Below are 8,723 nucleotides of genomic sequence, written 5' to 3'. Positions count from 1 at the left end.
AGCCTGGCAAGGCAATGTGTAGGTTACTCCGCTCTGCTGTGTTTCCCCGTAGCTTCTGCAGGAAGTTTAGAAAACAACCTCTCCGGGGAAAATGAAACCTCCTGGGAAATATTGAAAAAAGGCAGAATATTATGATTCCCTGGGTCAGAAATGGAGAAACATGTTTTTTTAGGCAGGAAGCAGATTCAATATCTTTATACCTTTGTCAATTAAAAGCCCTGGGTCAGTCTACTCTACATAACAAAGACCCCTTCCCTTCAGATCCAGGATGATGGGATTAAGGCATGATAGTATTAGCCCTTTAGACCCATCTCACCACAGGGCACCTGGGAAGAAACATGGCTCAACCCAACTTGGACTCAAAACGCAACCTGCATGGCCCCATGGGAGCCTGACAACCAATCAGAATACAAGATCAAGATCAAAGGCCAGAGAGGGCATAAAACCAGGGACTTTCAGCATCTCTGTCTCTCTTTTCTTCTTCTCCCAACATCTGGAAGCATCTGCCCCCCCTCTTTTCTGTGTAGGAGCTCAAGCCACGTGATCCTGTCCACCATTAAACCATCTTTCCGAGCAGCCTCTGTGTTTCCAGTGTCTTTTTTCCCCCACTTGGAACTGAACCCAGAAGGACATTGCTTCCAACACTACCTGTTAGGAATATAATTCTAACGGTTGGGTTGGCAATATATAAATCATGTAACAATGCTGTACCTGTTTTCTTTAACTCATACTGTAAAACGTGATTGGTTGCTGTTTCCTTAATCGGCCATAAGAGGGAGCCAGAACGACTGTTAGCTCTTTCTGTTTGTTAGATGCTGGGCTGATCTGATCTGAGTGTTTTGGAAGCTGGCTGTTAGAAAGTGCCGTGAGCTATTGTAAGTTTTGCTACTGCTAGCAAACTTTGAGTACCAGACTGTTTGTATGATTATGGACTATGTTATTTGGATTATCCCTTAACTGAAAGACGTTGGTGACTGACTATCTTATCCGTGTATGACTGTTTGATGGACTCTGATACCTCTATTTCCACGACAGTAAAAGCCTATTGAAACTGCAGTCTCTCTGTATGCTGGTTTGTGTGTTCTCCAACACAACTCTCGCAACGCTTCTCTGAACGTACTCGCTCTCCCAACAGGGAGCTTACCTAACACTACCTACGGTTGTGAAAAGTTGGGTAGAAGCGAAACAAAGTGAAATTCAACGGCGACAAAAGCGAGGTTCTGCATTTAGGCCAGGAAAACCAAACGCACAGGTACAGGACAGGTGGTACCTGGCTCGAAAGCAGCAGCTGTGAGAGGGGATCTTGGAGACGATCGCTTAAATATGAGCCAGCCATGTGCTGGCTTTGCCTGGTGTTCATAGAAGTCATTCTCAGAGTCCATTACCTCCCCTTCATCCCTCGTTTTTTCTTTCTTTCCTTTCATTTTCCTCTCTCCATGTTTCCCCTACCTTCCTTCCTTCCTCCTACCCTCCCTCCCTCCTTCTATCCTCCCTCCCTCCCTCTCCTCCTCCTGTCCTTCCTTGTCTTCCTTTCCCCCCCACTTTCTCCCTTCCTCCCTTCTTCCTCCCTTTGTTCCTCTCTTCCTCCCTTTGTTATTTTTCTCTTTTCTTTCCTACCTTCCGCCTTTCTTCCTTACTCCTTTCCTTTAACCCCGCCTTCTCCCACCAAGCACAACTGCGTACATAACATTTCTCCCTTACGGGCCGTATTCTTGAGTTTTAAGCGCTTGATTGCAAACGGCTTCCACGTTTTGCAATAACAGGAAGCGGAAAAGGCTTTCTGAAGCAGGCATATGTCAATAGCACAACCAGGGGCGGATAAGCCTCCCTCCCCACCCCTCCAGCCAAGGAGCAGTCCTTTGTGCAACAGGAGGAAACACAGGGGAGGCCCAAACTCGATTTGCAATTGAACCTGACAATGAAAGGGGATACTCGTAGCTCAGGGTTGCAACGAGTCCTTGGTGGCCTCCTGCTTGTTTCCTTGCAGACGTTTCTTGACCAAACTAGGGAACTTCATCAGTGCTAAGAGGGAGTGGCGTTTGCAGAGGGCAGGGCAGGAGAACGAGGGGGGGGGGATTAGTGCGCTCTGAGCTTGCTGGTTTTCCTGCAGACGTTCTCCAACTACGAAACACCCTCAGCGCTGGAATGAAATGGGGTTTGCAGGGAGGAGGAGGAGGCGAAGGAGGAAGACTCTCCGAACTTGGTGATTCTCTTGTGTGGACATTTCATGACCAAACTATGTAACATTATCAGTGCTACCGGGAGGAGTGGGCTTTGCAGGGAGGACGAGGATGACTATGGGATTCCTCGGGGCTCCCTGAACTTGGTGGTTTTCTTGTGAACATTTCATGACCAAACTATGTAATATCATCATGGTATTGGACCTGGGTACTTGAGAGACCGCCTGCTGCCAATCACCTCCACTAGACCGATTAGATCCCACAGACTAGGCCTCCTCCGAATTCCATCCGCCGGCCAGTGCCGACTGGCAACTACCCGGAGGAGAGCCTTCTCTGTGGCTGCTCCGATCCTGTGGAACGAACTCCCCGTGGAGATTCGAACCCTCACCACCCTCCAGGCCTTCCGCAAAGCCCTTAAAACCTGGCTGTTCCGACAGGCCTGGGGCTAAAAAGCTTCTACCCACTTCTCAAATGGTATGGTTGTTGTGTGCTTTTAAATTGTGTATTGTTCTGTTCGTCTTTTTTATCCCTTATCTGTACCCCCTTCCCTGGTTTGAATTGTGAGCCGCCCTGAGTCCCCTTCGGGGAAAAGGGCGGCATATAAATGTAATAAATCCAAATCCAATCCAATCCATCAAAGCTAGAAGGGTGGGTGGAGGAGGACTATGGGGGTTCTTGGTGCTCCCTGAATTTGGCTGTTTTCTTGCAGGCGTTTCATGACCAAACTGGGTAACACCATCATGGCTAAGGGGGAGTGGGCTTTGCGGAGTGCAGGACAGGTGGAAGAGGAAGACTCCCTGCAAAACCCTTGGTGGTTCGGAGAGTCTTCCTCCTCCTCCTCCTCCTCCTCCTCCTCCTCCTCCCTGCAAACCCTCAGCGCTAGAATGAAATGGGGTTTGCAGGGAGGAGGAGGAGGAGGAGGAGGAGAAGGAGGAAGACTCTCGGAACTTGGTGGATTCCTTGCAGACGTCTCATGACCCAACCATGTAACATCAGCAGAGCTACCAGGAGGAGTGGGCTTTGCAGGGAGGATGAGGACGACTGTGGCATCCTTGGTGCTTCCCAAACTTGGCGGTTTTCTTGCGGACGTTTCATGACCAAACTAGGTAACATCATCAAGGCTAGAAGGGAGAGGAGTTTGCAGAGAGGGGGAGGAGGAGGAAGGGGAGGAGGAGGACAACTGGGGTGGGGGGTCCTTGGTGCTCTCTAATCTGGGTGGTTTCCTTGCAGACGTCTCGTGACCCAACTAGGGAACACCATCAGGGCTACCGAAGGGGAAACGCTTCCCAGGAGTGGGGGGGAAGGCCAGTCTTTAGGGGAGGGAGGGGTGGGATGGGGGGCAGACGAAGGTCAGCTGTGTCCCCCCCCCTCCCCGCAACCCCCGGTGCAATGCAGCCCCTCCCTCCCCCGTTCCCCCCTTTGCAATCCGCCCGGCCAGTCCGGATCGCTCGAGGCGGCGCAGCGCCAACTCCCGGCCACGCGCCGCCCTTGCAACAACAGTTGCTCCCCTTCGCGGCCTCCCATTGGCTGCGCCTCCCGTCCCTTGGCCACGCCCCCGCCCTCCCGCCTGGGGGGGGGGCCCTTCGCGCTCAACCGACGAGGCCCCGCCTCTCCCCTCCCCTCCAATCCAAACAGGCGAGGACGGCGGGGTGGGCGGGGCGGGGCGACGGCCTCTTTGTTGCAGGGGCCAATGGGGAGCGAGGGGGCGGGGCGACGCCTCCCCTGCGGAGCCTGCCCGGCAGCGGCTGCCCGGAGTCCCCGCGCCAGGCTCGGCAGCGGCGGCCGAGACGGTCCTTCTCCCCGGCGGGCTCGGCTGTTTCCTTTCCCCCGCTGCAGCGAGGTGAGTCCAGTCTCCGGCCGCCGCCGCTTCTCTCCCTCCTTCCCCCGCGGACGCTGGACGGGGGGGACTACAAGTCCCATCATTCCCAGCCGCCTCGGGGTTGGTGGTGGTGGTGGTGGGGGGTAGCGGGCCGTTGGCGTCGGGACCCCCCGGCTTCCCGTGGTTAAAACACTCCGTCTGTCTGTGTATTTGTGCGAGGCGGGTGTCTCTTCCCCTCCTTCCTCTTGCTTGGACCCGGGATCGCCGCGTGGTGCGCCGTCCTTCCCTCTCTTCCAATGCAGCCCCTCCTTTGCAAAGCCTCCCCGCAACCCTCCTTTTGCAACCGGGCGCCCGCGGAGCCCGTCTTCGGCTTTGGGGGTTTCTGCCTTGGGGAGGGGTGGGGGGAGCTGGGTCAATTTGGGGGGGGGGGTCAAGGTAGCCCCCTTTTTCCTGCCCCCCCCCAACCTGCAATCGCAGCCTCCCCCAGACAAAAGGCGGGGAGGGAGCCAGAGCCTCTCCCCCCCCCCCCCAAACCAAAGCTTGGTGCATTGATGCAGCACTGGGGGGGGGGAGGCTCTGGAGAAGCCCCCTCCTCTCTGCAGCCCACTTTTTGGCTTACAGAATATACATTTTATTGCTATATGTGTGTGTGTGTGTGTGTGTGTTTATTTGTGCTGATAAATAAATAAAGGGAGACTTTATAAAAACACAAATATAACAAAAGGCAACAGTAAAAATATTGGGTTTCTGTCGTGATGGTCTCTTGTGACGAGCCGATTGACAGATGTTGGAAGCAGTTAGCTTCCTCCCATAATTGGGGCTTACCAGGGGTTGTGACACTAATGTATGTATGTATGTATGTATGTATGTATGTATGTATGTATGTTATATTTCCGCTGATAAATAAATAAAGGGAGACTAGTATAGATCTATTTCAAGCTATTTAGCTCTCATCAGCTAGCCAGACCCTTACTGGGAATCGAACCTTTATTGCTATATATATATATAGCAATAAAGCCCCCTCCCCACCTCCTTTAACAAGCAGCCCCTTGGCCTTGGCGCCACGGGAAGGATCGGGCTGTCTTCTACCAGGCTGGGACTACAACATCCATCCTGCCCTGCCGGCGTGGCCCAGGGCTGCCCAGGGTGATGGTTGGAGGGGGGGGGAGGTAGGTTTAAGGTGTAGATGAAGCTGGTGGAGCGGTTTCCATATGGGGCGAGGGAGAAGGTTTTGTGGTTTATTGATTTATGTCCTGTCTTTATTATTCGGATAAAGAACTCAAGGCGGCAACTTCCGCCTATTTTCCCCATAACAACAATCCTGCGAGGTGGGTTGGACAGAGAGAGGGAGGGAGGGAGGGAGGGAGGGACTGGCCCACATCGCCCAGCTGGCTTTGATGTCTAAGGTGGGACTAGAAGTCACAGTCGCCTGGTGATTGGCCTTGGAGTTCCTCAGCCGGTTTTCTTGCCTAAGGCGGGATTAGAACTCAGTTCTCTAAACATAGAATAGAGCTGGAAGGGACCTGGGAGGTTTTCTAGTCCAGGCCCCTGCTCATTGTATACTATAATGTATATAAAGAAGAATATACTATTTCAAATAGTCCAGCCTAGCCTACTCTCTTCTTAACCTCCAGTGGGTTTTTAAAAAGTTTTATTATATTGTATTTTATATCATTTTTTTCATTTCATTATTTTAATTTTATTATTGTATTATTTCATTTCGTTATTGCATTGTACTGTATTATTTCAGTTCAGTGTTTTATTATTTTGTTTTGTTTCATTTTTTAAAATTTTTCTTATGGTGTTATATATCCAGTCATTATTTGATTGTATTTCATTTCATTTCATCGTATATTATTTCATGTATTTTTATTGTATTTATTTATTTGTATTTATTATTTTATTCTATTTATATTATTTCATTTCATTATTTTATTTTATAATGGTATTATTTCCGTTCATTATTTGATTGTATTTCGTTTCATTTCATCGTATATTATTTCTTGCATTTTTATTGTATTTATTTATTTTTATTTATTATTTTACTTTATTTATATTATTTTATTTCATTTCATTATTTTATTTTATTATGGTATTATTTCCGTTCATTATTTTATTGTATTTAGTTTCATTTCATCGTATATTATTTCATCATTTTATTTTATTATTTCATGTATTTTTATACTATTTTATTTATATTATTTCATTTCATCATTTTATTTTATTATGGTATTATTTCCATTAATTATTTTATTGTATTTAGTTTCATTTCGTCATATATTGTTTCATCATTTTATTTCATTACTTCATGTATTTTTATTTTATTTATTTTTTTATTTTATTTTATTTTATTTATAGGCTGCCCACCTCACCCTCAAGCGATTGGGGGTGCCATTTTCCCAAGCTGGGGTCTTCAAGAAACACACCCCCCCCCCAAAAAAAAATAGCCAGGTCCCTGGGAGAGCCCTCCCTCCAGGGGTGGCCACTGCCTTATCTTGTGGGGGTGAGTTCCCCAGGGGAATTATCCTTCCTGTTCTCCGTCTCTTCCCCTTGAGCGTTCTTCACCTTTCCTCCCAGGCCAGGCCCGGTTGGATGGCCTCAAGGGTGCCCTCCCTTTTCCTAAGCCTGCCCCATGTTTATCCCAAAGTTGCGATGCCCTGGAGTAGTAATTGAGTAGTAGAGAATTGGACGTCGAGAGATCACCGTAGACCGGGCCTCTGTGGAGATGATCTCGTGGGAGAGCTGCTTCGTGGAACGGAAGACGTTGCCTGGGGAAACGCCCCCCCCCCCCCAAACTCTCTCACATTTCCCGAAAGGGCGAAGGAAGCAGAAGGGGGGCAGTCACGCGGATGTGGTGCGTCCTGCTTCAACACGCATCAAGCATGGAGGTGCCATCGTCTACCCATGGAGAGCTTCTGCGCCAGGATGGAAGGATATTAGCAATAGCAGTTAGACTTATATTCCGCTTCCTAGGGCTTTCAGCCCTCTCTAAGCGGTTTACAGAGTCAGCATATCGCCCCCAACAATATGATAGATAGATGATAGATAGATAGATAGATAGATAGATAGATAGATAGATAGATATAGCAATAGCAATAGCAGTTCGACTTATATACCGCTTCATAGGGCTTTCAGCCCTCTCTAAGCGGTTTACAGAGTCAGCATATCGCCCCCAACAATATGATAGATAGATGATAGATAGATAGATAGATAGATAGATAGATATAGCAATAGCAATAGCAGTTAGACTTATATACCGCTTCATAGGGCTTTCAGCCCTCTCTAAGCGGTTTACAGAGTCAGCATATATCGCCCCCACAGTCTGGGTCCTCATTTCACCCACCTCGGAAGGATGGAAGGCTGAGTCAACCAGGAACGAACTCCTGGCAGTGAGCAGAGTTAACCTGCAATATTGCAGATAGATAGATAGATAGATAGATAGATAGATACATAGATAGATAGATAGATAGATAGATAGATAGATAGATAGATAGATAGATAGATAGATGATAGATAGATAGATAGATAGATAGATAGATAGATAGATAGATAGATAGATTAGATAGATAGATAGATGATAGATAGATAGATAGATAGATAGATAGATAGATAGATGATAGATAGATAGATAGATAAGCATAGCAATAGCAGTTAGACTTATATACCGCTTCATAGGGCTTTCAGCCCTCTCTAAGCGGTTTACAGAGTCAGCATATATCGCCCCCACAGTCTGGGTCCTCATTTCACCCACCTCGGAAGGATGGAAGGCTGAGTCAACCAGGAACGAACTCCTGGCAGTGAGCAGAGTTAACCTGCAATATTGCAGATAGATAGATAGATAGATAGATAGATACATAGATAGATAGATAGATAGATGATGATAGATAGATAGATAGATAGATAGATAGATAGATAGATAGATAGATAGATAGATAGATAGATAGATAGATAGATAGATAGATAGATAGATAGATAGATAGATAGATAGATAGATAGATAGATAGATGATAGATAGATAGATAGATAAGCATAGCAATAGCAGTTAGACTTATGTACCGCTTCATAGGGCTTTCAGCCCTCTCTAAGCTGTTTACAGAGTCAGCATATCACCCCCAACAATCCGGGTCCTCATTTCACCCACCTCGGAAGGATGGAAGGCTGAGTCAACCCTGAGCCGGTGAGATTTGAACAGTCGAACTGCAGTCAGCTGAAGTAGCCTGCAGTGCTGCATTTAACCACTGCGCCACCTTGTCTCTATTATCCATTTCTATGTTGACGTTTCTGCAGCTTCTTCATCAGGTCTCCTGATTGTCCCAAAGGTGGATTTTCCCCCCAAAAGGCATCTTCCTTGATTGCTTTATTTTTTCTTGAAAAGGTTTCGCTTCTCATCCAGGAAGCTTCTTCAGTTCTGGGTTAGGGTTGAACTGAAGAAGCTTTTTGGATGAGAAGCAAAAGGTCTTCCAAGCAAAACCAAGAAAATCCAAGTGGCCTCTTGAAGAAAAGCACCTTTGGGACAATCCTGACCTGGATGGCTGAGAATCTCCAGAGACTTTCTGGGTTTTGTTTTGTCAAGGGGTTCCCCTTTTGCAACCTTCCGGCAAGCAAAGTCAGTGAGGGGAAGCCAGATTCACTTAATGACCATGCTGCTAACTTAACAACTGCAGGGATTCACTTAACAACGGTGGCAAGAAAGGTTGTAAAATGGAGCAAAATGTAGTAACTGT

At 47.7% G+C, this 8,723-nt stretch overlaps 1 protein-coding gene across 1 annotated transcript in view; it reads left to right on the top strand.

The window, feature by feature from the left end:
- The first annotated feature begins 3,895 nt into the window (after positions 1 to 3,895).
- The window catches only part of CUNH20orf27 (chromosome unknown C20orf27 homolog), a 27,798-nt gene continuing 22,970 nt past the window's right edge, over positions 3,896 to 8,723 (top strand). Inside the window, exon 1 of the mRNA XM_032238360.1 lies at positions 3,896 to 4,020. The gene's annotated coding sequence lies outside the window, so the exon portion shown is untranslated. The remainder of the gene's footprint in view (positions 4,021 to 8,723) is intronic.

The sequence above is a fragment of the Thamnophis elegans genome, unplaced genomic scaffold (assembly GCF_009769535.1).
Source record: "Thamnophis elegans isolate rThaEle1 unplaced genomic scaffold, rThaEle1.pri scaffold_131_arrow_ctg1, whole genome shotgun sequence".
Lineage (NCBI taxonomy): Eukaryota > Metazoa > Chordata > Lepidosauria > Squamata > Colubridae > Thamnophis > Thamnophis elegans.
This window is presented reverse-complemented; position numbering and strand designations above follow the sequence as displayed.